Raw genomic sequence first — 13,219 nt, forward strand, 5'->3', positions numbered from 1 at the left:
AGCAACAAACATAATCAACAGTCATGTAAGCCTTGAGCCTTTAAGGAAAAGTTAGTAATAAGAAATATTTATATACAGTATGTATACTGATATGGGTATGTGTACCAATTTGGAGGAAAAATATTAATCAAGTTTTCTTTGTGCTAGCTAACTTGAAAATAAGCAAATACCTCCTGCTTCTTGAGTGACAGCTTCTTCATAAGTATACTTAAGCTTTATTGAGGGGAGCTATTCAGCCCACTATTTAAAAAATTCTGCTACTACCCCTAACATCAATGTTAGTTACAGTCTTAACTATAGCCCTATATCCCACATGACACAGAGGAAATCTCCAACCTCTTCTTACACTTCCATCCTGTTACTACTGCTAGGTTTTCGTTATTCTTTGGTAACCCATTTCTTTTATGTGACCACTTTACCCTAATACTGGCTGAGTCTTACTGTGAAACAACCAGGCTACAAAAAATAAAACAAATTATATTCTTCTCAGTTATATAGTATTAAAAAGGCAAATTGTTTATAGTTTGTCCTTTAACTAGATCTGTAGTTTAATATACAAAAGAGCTCAAAACAAGTTCAGTGTTAACCACTGACCAACCACACTTTGGTAGTTGACACAGCTCTACTGGGCTCCCTTTCCCAATGCTAACACATTAAACAAAATTGTGGAACTCCCTGACACTTTCTTGATAAGATTCTTGTTTTTGTAGAGGTACAGCTGATGTTCTTGGCTAGCGATGCAAGCGAAAACAAAGCCAAGGTTTTGCTTTGCCCAGAGGATAACCTAAACACTCTCTAACTCTCTTTGTGGAAGATTACAAAGTCAAGACATTGTTATGTTGACCTATGTTAGAAGGCTCCCTTGTTTGAATACCAGAGGGTATACCATCACTGTTTCTAACCAAGGCCCTAAATTACAAAAACTGACCTAAAGCACTTCATTGAGACACAAAGAGAAAGCTGACCAGCTTTCTGACAGGTATCAGGTGCAGACCTTTCAGTTAGATAGGAAATGTTCAGATATATTTGCAGAATGTGCTGAAAGTACAGCGTGAATATCAAAAAGCTGAGGAGGTCTTTTAAGTCATTTGCTGTCCATATGCAACATCACTATATAATATCAACTCAGTCTCTCTCAGAAAAATCAATATTAGGCTGTGTACTAAGTTCATATTTTATTAACTACCTCATAGAGCAGAAAGTGCATGTGTTCAACTAAGCTCAACCATTTGATGTCATTTAAAGGTGATGAAATATTTTAGATTCAAAACCTTTCTCAACAGCAACTATGGGAAAGCTATTGATTAAAAGGATAGAGGGAAGATGCAAGATTGCCCAGGTAATCTGAGAGCCTACTATTTCAAACCTATTTTCTGCTTTCATAATGTATGTGACATCATGAAATGAAGCAGAAATCTGGACTTACTTATGCACTGTTACACTGATAATCGGTGCTACAACCCGGTACTGTATGTAAAAGAATAGTCTGTCAAGCAGCACAGCTATAAAACTTTGAGTGTCAAACTGCATTTAGTAGACTGCTGGGAGGTCTGTGTAAACAATAATAATTTATGCCACTACTTATGTTAAGGGACATTGTGCTTTTTTAGCAAAATGATGGTAACCAGTTTGACTGTTTTATTAGTAGATACTATGTTAGCAATACTTAATAAATAGTTATATTGTAGTCCTACGACAAATTCCTCACTGGGAAAAATACCTCCACAATTGTCTAAGATTTCCAGCGAGCTCATTTGTATAAAAGGTACTTTGGGAATAAAACAACTTCTGTGATAATTCAATCTTATAGCACACTACACCGCATATTAAAATTTGCAGAAAGCTGTACACAGATGCTTACATCTCAGAAAATCAGAGTGAGGTTGCTTTCTAAAATCAGGTTTTTTCAGAAGCTGAGTGAAGCAAATGCCAACCAGGCAGTTGGCAATTTTTGGAGCAGGACTCCTCTTCAACAAAGAGATCCATTTACTGTATCTCAATACCTTCCTTATCATGTATTCTCCCACTGTGATCTCTACATTTTTTGCTGTGTCTTTTTTTCCAAGTACTTCTGATCATGAATCACATAATAATACACTAATTGATACATGCTTTTTATCTGAAATTTGTTATTGGCTCAGTCTCATGCACACAAGCACAGAAGTACCTCATACTGCAACCTATGTGTAGTCAGTAGAGGTTAGCAACAAAGTTTCCTCACTGTGTGTATAGGAAGATTTATCTTTCTACTGTTGACCCTAAATATAAGTTAACGTTAACACAAAACTTTTCCATACACACTTCAAGTCTCTTCTATCAGAATTGCTCTGTATTTATACTACTACTGGTTTTAATTTACAGCTCTGTCTTCTCCCATTCAAGTCCAACCTCTGCCTTGCTTGCTGTCTATATGCAAGTCAATTTACACAGTTCTGTAAAGCATTATCTCATTATTCTGTCTCTCGCTGTCAAGTATTTTCAGACCCTCTGTGTGAAAGATGAGATATAAAAATAAATTGAATTGGAATACGATGCTAAGTTCTGAACTTAAACAGACTACACTCACAGTGCATATGTAATTTGACAGCTACAGGCTATACTTTCATGACATACATCAAAAGGATTAATGCAAGGGAACTCAAATCTAACCATTCTGGGTAGTCTGACCTAGACGTTAGACTCATGGCCATATAATATGGAGTTGTTATTCACCAATCTGACAAAGAAAAACTGGGGTGATTATTGCGACGATTACAGTTACACTGTATGCCAGAGCCAACCTTCAAAGCTCAACGCTACTGTAAATGTTCATGTTTTCTATCCACCACATCCAGGTAGCATCCAGGCAGTTGTCTTAGCTGCCTTCATTAACACATCATGAGAAAGCATTTGTAAACTTATAGATTTCTGTCAGACAAAAACACCCAACCAACCAAAACAAAACAACCCCGCCACATCAACAAACAAAAAAACCCTAGAAAACGTCACCGCCACAACAGGATGGTTTAGAGCATTTCTAAAAGGGAAAGCTGTGCGGTGTGGAGCTTTGGGTGGCAGCTTGGATAAAGTTGGACAGAGTAAGGGAGAAATTGTGAGTTAAAATTTTCATTCTAGGGAGAAACAGGGAAGATGGAAATACTGAAGGCGCAATTTGACATGAGGAACAGGTAGACCCCCATCTGACTCTGTGGTCTTCAAAACATCCACCGAATTTTCTCTTCTGCTTGTTTTCCATCGGTACTTCAACTCACTTAAAATAGGAAGCACATAGAAATATAAGAAACACCATGCATTAAGTCCTGTGAATATGATTACTTGAACATTAGTAGAGCAGAAAGTATTACATCCCATATCAATGTTTACAGATTTAAGATTTATAATTGTTTCACTTGGAGGCAGAGCTATAAAAGAATACATCACAGAATCAATAGAAGTAATTCCAATTGCTCTAAAATTAGTTAACTCACCCTGTTCAAAAGCTGTGGCTTTGAAACTGCATTCCTCCATGTGATCTGTAATCACAAAAATAAAGTAGTACTCAACTGATAGAAAGAATAAACAATGAAGATGTTATTTTTTAATTACAAATACATAAATCGTTATGATTCAAATCCATCTGATCAAAATTAAATCTGAAATAGTTACTGTGGCTTTCTTTTAATTAAATAATAAAAGTTAAAACTGCTCAGATTTTCAATTGTGGACATACAAGAATCTCAGATACTAAGGTCCTAGTGAATGTTCAGTTTTACAGTACACCTTTTCCTGCACTGACTATAATAATGTCTAAACTTGCATGCCTGCTTATTAATCTGCTAAAAATTCAAGCCCTGAGATGTACATTAATTCTTCAGTGTAGGGAAAATTATTTTTGAATGCAGTGAAGCTCAGAAATGTACTTATACAAGGATTCTTTATTTTTAAAGACTGAAAAAATGGTATTACGAAAGCCTTTGTGTGTTCCTTAGTAGAGCTGAGGCATGCATTGTATTTCCCAAAACCAAACAGCTTTATGAGACTAATGACATATTGCACATGATCTGGTCCTTCATAGTTTCCTATAGAACAAAAAATCTGATCGGGAGTTATTCCATTTCAAGATTTAGACTGTAAAATATATAAATTTTTATGCAGAAAAAAAAACCCTGTTTCCACATTTATTCATTTTTTAACTCAACACATGAGCAGAAAGCGATATTTTTTTTCCTCCCTCTAGACCCCAATAACACAATATTGGTAAAGCTGGCTAATAACGTAGGAGGAATTTAGCTAAGAGCAACAGCTGTTTTGAAGTGGATCCAATCCTTTCATTGAATCTCCACTAAAAATAATTTTACTCAGGTAGAACTTGACATTTTACCTCAAGCATTCATTTAGAAGTTAGTTACCCACAAGCATATAGATTTGAAATCCTCATTATTTATATTGAACAATCTAAAATAGAATAAGTATTTCAAAGAATAATAAAGGAAGATTACGTACAAGATGGTAAGAAGAAACATTCTAGGCATATTTATTGTTACTAATAGCCAATTTTATATTTTAGTGATCTGGCTTTAAATTAGAGAGAAGCATAAAACACACGCTATAAGGAAACAGTTCTGTTTATTCTACCCATAAGTTGCAACCTGTTTCCTTTTTACAAGCGCGCACATAAATGTATTCAGTTAACATGAATTATGTATGCATACCTGAAATGTTCATGAACCATTCCTAATGGCTTTAGGCTCTTGCAAATCTGATACCCCAAAAGTACGTTTTGTCCATTAGTATGTACGGAAGCAGCAAACTCAGCCCTGTGACACGTTTGTCTATTTTTGCTCAACAGTGCCAAGGAAAAGCAATTTGAAACTTCGATTCTGGTGCTGCAAATGGGTGGCCTTTCAATTTGCCCAAGGGTTGCTCTAAGCAAGAAGGGATCCTGTCTTCAGAGCCATGAGCGCCACTGAAACACCCGTCCTGCCTGCTGGATTTACATAACTGTCTGACAGGTTCCCAGATTGAGATGAAAGAATCTTGGGACACTTAGATAAGAAGGAGAGATGGTCTGGGTAAGGAACATGATAAAAGAGCACTATGCTGCTTGGACAAATTATGTTAAAATATGCTTAGGATTTGTCAATAATTAAGCACAACCTGCATTAGTTAGTTTCCACACACAATATAGTATTATTATTATCATCAGAGGCAACTCCTTTTTAAAAATTCTGGCCTGTTTATTTTGTAACCTACATGCTGAAAAGAACAAGTTCAAGAAATTAACCTCTGAAATGAGCATTCAAGACAATTTATACATATTCTTGGTCCTCCACAAAGACTTGGGAGATAACCTTATTTTTGCTCTGTGCTGCACACACCTTTCTCCCATCCGCATAATTGCTCTGTCCTGCAAAATACAGATTGACGAGATGTGCTCACAGGTGGCACAAATCAAAGGAATAACATTTAACAGCCCCCTTCCTGGGAGTGGCAATGCCACCCCCAGCAAGTCCCTGCTGCAGGAGGAGGTGGACAAACCTCAGCTCCCCAGATCCGCCTTCTGGTCCTGGTCAGCAATCAATTACTACTCTCACGAGCAAGGCTGAAGGAGGGAAAGACTTCCGTCAGAGTTTTTTCTGCGGCTATAAGTATTTCTGGACCTTGACCTAAAGTCGTTGCCTCCCCCTTAGTGTTTATTATTTCACACTCTGATGGGATGAATGGTGGAGTGTTTTCTGCAAGCTAAGAAACACCCACTCACTCTCAGACAATGATGAATACAGACATTAAACTCAAAAAAGTACCAAACAACCTATTCACATTGCAATCCTCCTTGTACTCGTAAAAACATGGGCATGGGGAGTGTCCCACTTCTAGAACTTTTCTGTACAAGAGATTTGTTTTCTTAGGGCTTGTCCACATAACAAACAGCTTATATCACTGTTAAAGCACTAACAGTACAGAACTGACTACTGAAGATGTTATTGTAACCAATATTGTTCCTTTAAAACATAAGAGTCAAGCTCCTTATGTACCTATATATATAAAGCCTTGATACTATCGTACAGCTTGTCACAGGCCAAACTAAGAGTATAAAAGAACAGTAAGGAATTTGAGTAATGCAAACGATTATTGGACTGGTGTGTGGGTGTGACAAAAACGACAGCAGAAATGCCACAGACAGACAGAATTTTAGAAAGAAAATCCAGATGCAGGCTGAGCAAATATGGGATGTGGCACTGAGAAAATCCTAGGCAGAGCTTTTGAGTCTGAGTACCAGCTGAAACCAATCTCCTGTTGTTTGATCCTCCTAATGCTCAAGGAAAAGGTACTTGGCACATCTTTTTAAATAAACAGGATTACATAGAAGACATTTGTCTGCAACATCGAATTCTCCTTCTAACGAGAACAAACTTGTGAGACTGAATGCTTGACTAACTCAAAAACAGTTACAATGTTTTTTTGAAGACTTCTAGTGTATTCTCACTAACATATACATCCTTGTAATTAGGTGTGTACTATGTTTTAGCAGTCGAAAACATAAAATTCCAAATTACAGTTTTATCAGGAAGCTGTAAATACACCTGTTCTGAAAGTAACCATAAAGTTTGATAACCCTTTACACTAAATAACATTTCTGGCTGCTAGGCCACACTCACGACTCAAGACATACAATCGCTTTACTAAAAATTGATCTCTGGCACTGGAAATAACAGCACAGCTCTGGGGTATCCTGCCTCCCGTATTAAATATCAAGAACTTCAAACACAAGACCTCAGTTCTAATCACATAGCTATGTATGTTTGATGCAATTCTTCCACTCTAAAGCACAATCTCTCCTTTATTTGAGGAACCTGGAGGAAGGACAGATCCAGAGCTGTTCTAAGGAACAACCTGTGATACTTCCGTGCAACATGAGTTATACAACCAGATTTCTGAATTTATTGATCACATAACACAAAAATAACCCAGCATATTTAAGGTCATGGACATTTTCTGAGAGGTCAACTAAGTAGTATAATATGTTGGCAGGCACATTTTACTACATAGAGAATTTCTCCAACCATCCAGCTGTTATTTTTAATCACTGCAAAATGCATATGAATGAAGACAAGTATAAGAACTAATATCAGCAATGCTTATGCCTGAGAGAAGTCCTGGCTCTAAGCGTTTTCAGACAAACACATGACTAAGTCAGCAGCAACGCCAAACTTTATCAGCTTAGTGAAGGCAAGATAGGAACTGCCTGGCTGTGTAATACCAAAGGTTCACCTTATTCATTTCCAGCCTCCAACTAGGCCTGTGATCAGATGCTCTGGAGGAAAGGATGAGTGTCCTGGCTAATTTACTTTCATGTTAAATCTCATTTGTGTGTCAAGTAATAGCCAAGAGGAGTGGTGGTGCCCACGCCACACGTACCTTCCCTGTTCAACAGCCCGGGTCCTCATTATGGTTCCCAACATCTGAGCTGGACTGCGCTCCGTGCAGCTGCACACATTCCTCACTTTTCCTCAGCTTCATATTTCGATTTGATTTTGTTGATTCTATGGAATCGGAGCCAACTTTTCTGCCAGTTTTAATGGATTTCACCCTGAAATCAACAGAAAATTGCCCAACTATAATAGCTGCTAATTTAGTTCCTAATCTGCATGATGCCAGGCAGGAAGTTTCTTTGGCTCTCTTACGTTGAGAGAAACAGTAAGAAATACAGAAATGAAAAAGGGCAAGATTTATCTAGGAGGTGGCAGCAGCTAAACTGCTTCAGCTAATGCAGCTGCTGACATTTCCAGCCATTCAGTGCATTCCTCCCTAGGGAGGATAAAGCTGAAAGAAACTACTTAGTATGAAACTACTGGATGTCCATTAAAAAAAATCATTCTAGTGGTGAAGATGAAGAGGCTCATTGGCAAAATACGCCTGGTATAAACCTAAAGACAACATTAAAACGCATCCAAAAAGCAGGCAGTTAAATAGGTTATTTCACATTGAGAATCAGCAGTATGGAAGACTAAAATGGATTCTAAGGAAAAAAAAAGAATTACTTTAAACCACTGATAAAGAGATTCCCCAGTTAATATCTGCATAATGCTGAAGAAAATTATTTTTTTGCAGACAACCCCATGAGATGCTAGAAAATACGATTCAAAGAAGAGCTTTAGAAAAAGAATTCAAAGAATTTGTGGGGATGGCAGATCGCTTTCTTATATTACCACCTGTTATACAGGATAACAGAAAGAAGAAAAAACAAGAGCTTTATTCTAAATGAAGGATGGGATTTAAAGGTTCACTCTCTATTCAAACAGTATGGAAACTCTGAGATCTGGGTTGATAGCAACATCTGAGGCAAATAAACTTATTAAGAAATTGGTGGAGCCATGGCACTTTAAACTATTCCAGAATTAAGTTTCCTCAAAATATTTTGAAAACAACTAACCTATGAGACACAATAGGCCATTTTAAAAAGCAAGCCTTGTGATTAGCTGCCAACAACTGTATCTTACTCAAATGAATGGGAATATACCAAATGTCTCTCTGGGCATGACACTCCCTGGGAACATTTAATAGTAATTCCATAATCCTATTCCTTTATGCACACAATACTTTTGTATGATAACCCCTTATGATTCAAATCAAGACCAAAACTTCAGTGCGCCAGGCTCTGTAAAAAACAGTGACAATTCGTGTCCCCGGAACTCCAAACTTGCAAGCATACCTTTACATTAGCCTTGTTCACAGTTTAGCTCTGAGAATGGACAAAGACTGCATGAAATAGGAATGGAAAAATGCCCCTCAGAAGTAGTATTTTACCTTCAAAGAAGAAACCTCAGTCCAGTCTGTAATTTATGTGTTTTCTACACTCTAGATACTACAGGCCCAAAAGCAAGCATTGCCCAATTTAACCGAAGTTTGTTAGGGCATAGTTTTATGTAGTGCTCACTGGACATACCTCTTCATTTGAGTATTGTAGGTTATCTACACTTTGCTGTTAGATTTAACACTTTGGTTTCAGATTAATCTCCTCTGTTCACCACCTCCATTATTGGACAAAAAGACTCTTACCTCATTATAAAAGCTGGGGAAAAAAGACGAGCCTTTTGCCTCCTTTTACAAGCCGAAAGTGAAAAGCCAAAAGAAAAAGACATAAAAACTACGTGGGAATCTTTGTCAACTTCTGTGAATGCCATTTAAGAAAACTGAACAGAAAATAGATGTACATGGAGAAGGTGACTAAGGAAAACATTTCAATTCATTTTCAGCAAATCTGGTTTTCTACTTTTCTGTTGAAATGAAAGCAAAAGTGGCAACAACTGCATGCCTACGCTTGTTATTGCCTACTCAAGAATCGAGTGCTCTTTCAGTCAAGATTTTATTGTTGGAAAGAGAATAAACTGTCAACTGGTGAGACTTGTTATCAAGCTGGAAAGCAGGAAAGGGTTGCTTGCTGCTGCTAGTTTTGGGATTTCATCAAAATGGCTTTTAGAAGCAAGTTCTTTTGCTGTAATCCTTGAACTAGCTGTCTTAGAGGGATAGCATGCAATGAGGTTGGAGTCAATGTGCATCCCAGGCTTGGTTTTCTTAGTGTTCTCATCCCTGTAATTGAGACAACATGGTCCAACAGCAAAAAAAAAAATGGAACTCCAGAAGCTTCAGTTCTTCTCTCAGCTCTGTCGGTGCCCTGTTTTTACATGATAGAAAAGTCACTTCATCTTTCTGCTCTTCAGTTTTCCCATCTGTAAGACATGACTGATGCTACCCTTTTAATGACACGCTGGGAGGTCTCAGATGATGTCTATTTACACGAGCTAACTTGCAACAAATTAATTTGGCATTTGATCAAACTTCATGTTCTCTGTCCCCTGCAAACAGCCTTCTCTGAGCTTCCATTCTCTGGGCAACAGTTGCTCTTTTCATGTTTTTCACAGCACCTATCTCTAGAATAGGATAAATGAATATGTTTTTTTTCCTTTTCAGATATCACCATATTTGTAAGCATAATACAAACATAATAAGTGTCCCTGATTTTTCTGACACTTTGCAGCTTTAAAGACTCTGTGAGGTTTCCCTACATATTCAGAAAAGATTGTACAAGGAGTGTTTGCTTTGGCTTGGCGGCCTTCCAAGATTTTCAAAAGCAAATGCTAAATGTGGGTATTAAGTAATGTCTAGGTAAAACCCTTCCACATTTCCAGAGGTGATGGGGTGGTGGAAGGCAACACACTCTAAAACAAAACAAAAAACAGAAAATCCTGATTTCTGCACTTAAAGCATCATCTCGGTCCTACAAAGTGGGCTGGTACAAGTGGCTGTCCCCACATTAACAGAATGGAGCACAAGAGAAACACAAGTACATGCAGCTCAGCTCCTGCAGTCACTCATGAAACTGCATAGCAAGAGTAATTAGTCTTAGTAATCATCTGAATTACCCTTTAAAAATGGAATGCCTTCGATCACTGTGATTTCTTCAGGAACAACATAGATTAAAGCAGCACACAGAAGGCATCAGAACCAGGACCCTCCTGTAGCATCAGTTCACAGCATCTACCTTCAGAGAAAACAAGTTAAAAAGAAAAGGAAATGGAGGAAAAGGGAGAAGGGAGTGAAATGGTAATAATCCCCAAACAAAGAAAGGTATTCCTTTTTGATGTCTGGATTAGAGCTGGTTAGGGAATTCTAGCAGGAAAGAGCTCTGCTGGAAAATGCCAATTTGTTGAAAAGAAGAACATGTCATGGAAACATCTATTTGAAGAAACATGTACCAAACAGCAAGCAGATACAAGAGCAGAGTGCCAGACTTCCTGCCAGGCTGAGTGCTGCAAAAGTTTGAGGTTCCCTGGCCTTAAACTCTGGGATTGCCCTATTCTTCAAACAGCACTGCACTTACAGACCTTTTAGGCTTTGAGCCAAACACCAGCAATCTGAGTGCTCTGGGAGCTACAAATCACTAGGGGATTCATTCATGCCAAACAGCAGTGGACTATCACCTTGATTCCTCAAGGATTCTCATGTTTTCCAGATTCCTGGGACACAGAGTGTTCATGTTGACAGGATATCTAATATTTCCTTTGAAAGAAATTAAAAATTGTATTTCTTGTGCTTTCTAGATGTTGGAATCCTGCCCTCCTCCCCACACAGAAGTGTAAAATTCTGCATATTTTGAGTTGCTTGTGAACAACCCGTTAAACACAGTTAATGCAGTGAATATACCTGTATGACTTGAGGTTTTTATGAGCAATTCTCCAGAAGGATTCACATCAGAAATAAAAATTTGGAAGTGTATTGACAGGAATAATTTGTTTTGCACCAGCGGGACTGCTAAACCATATATACTAAATACACAGGGCAGGGCAGGGCAGATATTCCTCAACAAATAATATTCAGAGGAGATACCACCCAAACTAAAGATCAGTTTGAGTGCTGAATGTTGAATAAAAGCTTCTTGGCCTGCCAGTGACTGTCACATGGGTATGAAAATCTTCTCAGGGTAAACCCTAGAAAAGCTATAGAATACATACAGCATCCCACTGTGCTTACCACTTAGTTCTGGCTCTCTCAGCAGCACTTCAGCAGGAGACTACAAACATTGCTAATCTAAAGAAGGCAGAGCAATGGGGGCTTGAGCAGAAGCTATTTTGAGTGATGCGACTAATAACTCCAAAAAGATAATAGCAGTTCTACTATATTTCACTTGGTTGCCCGTGGAACAGCCTTCAATGAGACCTATACATGAGGGTCTGCATATTAGTTAATAATTTTCCAAGGTAATAATGATACTAAAAAGAAGTCTTCTAGATAATTAAAGGTAATTGACCTAGGTCAGTATTCTTATTAAACAGCTACAGTGAAATACCAAAAGATGATTTGCATAGACCAGATTAACACACATAATATGAGCCAGTAGCAACATAACATGATATGTAGAACACATTGCAGGACGGCACACTGGGAACAAAGAGACATAATTGTGCTGCTGGATTTAGCCCAATTAGATTAGTTTTTAAGCACGTGATTAAGTTGTACTGTAATGAAAGAATAACACGTAGAAGTGAGAATCCTCAGAGCTAAACTAAATCCAGTCTACAGTGTACGTACCTAGTGCAGACCTTTATTGGGTAGTTTAGCAAGAAGAAAGCCACACAGTGGGTTATACCAAAGGTTCATTTAGCCTGGTATCCTGTCTCTGATAACAGCCAAAACGAATGCTTAAGGAAAGGGTACGAACACAGGACGAGTGTAGGGTATGCCCTGCCAGTTCTCAGCAAACCAGCAGTTTAGAAACTTCCTGAGCTGGCCCTATATCAGTGTCTTTAATTGGCTCTTTATGAACTATTCTTCCATGAGTTTATCTAATTATTATAAAGAAACCATTTGTATTTTGGCATCTCCAACATCCTGTAGCAATAGCTTCCACAATTTAATTATGTGTTGCCTGATTATTTCACTTTTTATTTTCTGTCAAGTGAGAAATAATCACTACCTTTTCACTCGCTTCATGTGATATGTCTTGCTTCCCCCCATGAGTCACCTTTTCTCACAGCTGGGGAGATCAAGGTTACTGAATCCTCCCTTGCACAGAAGCCATCACATCCCTCTGATCACATCGCTTCCTTTTGCGCTTCTACAACTTCTGTCATGTTCTTGAGATGGGACAGCTAGAATTGCACAGAGTATTCAAAATGAGGTTGCACCGTTTCTGTTACTCTAAATGTGGAAAACATTAAGAACATCATTTGTGACCCTTAATGCATTTTACAGCATGCCCCAGTTCCCCCTATTCAACTGGCACAGTATTTCTTTCTGTTCTTTATGTGTTTTGTCCTCAGCACAGCTCTATGCTTTTTATCATCCCTTCACCTATGCTCTGACAGCACCAGATCTTTCTCCTTCTCCACAATTTCTTCTGACCTCAAATACTAGATAGCATGTTCCCTGACCCGTATCTCTGCAAAACTAGAGAAGAATTTATTATGTCTCTCCCCACATCCAAGCTTCATGCACTTGCCAGACTTACATGCTGCATAATAACTATTACTGCTCCCTTTTATCTTGCCTCTCTCTGCCCTAGCTTAGCGACTGAAGTCAGAATTTTAGCTTCAGAAAAAGATTCTCTGCACACTTCTCAGACATTTTAAGAGAAGTTTTTATATATCAAAATACCACAAGGTATTTTGCCTAAAGAAGTAAAGACATACTTGCTCAGGTACGATCCTAAACATAGCTACATAGATTAGGCATGCAAATT

The 13,219-nt window shown here is 38.1% G+C and overlaps 1 long non-coding RNA gene across 4 annotated transcripts in view; it reads right to left on the reverse strand.

Moving 5' to 3' along the window:
* LOC139829021 (uncharacterized) overlaps positions 1-13,219 on the reverse strand; it is a 237,549-nt gene that overhangs the window by 37,002 nt on the left and 187,328 nt on the right. For all 4 annotated transcript variants that reach the window (XR_011741183.1, XR_011741184.1, XR_011741182.1 and 1 more), the window contains one exon: positions 3,468-3,512. This is a non-coding gene — a long non-coding RNA (uncharacterized lncRNA). The remainder of the gene's footprint in view (positions 1-3,467; positions 3,513-13,219) is intronic.

This window comes from Patagioenas fasciata, chromosome 12 (genome assembly GCF_037038585.1).
Source record: "Patagioenas fasciata isolate bPatFas1 chromosome 12, bPatFas1.hap1, whole genome shotgun sequence".
NCBI lineage: Eukaryota > Metazoa > Chordata > Aves > Columbiformes > Columbidae > Patagioenas > Patagioenas fasciata.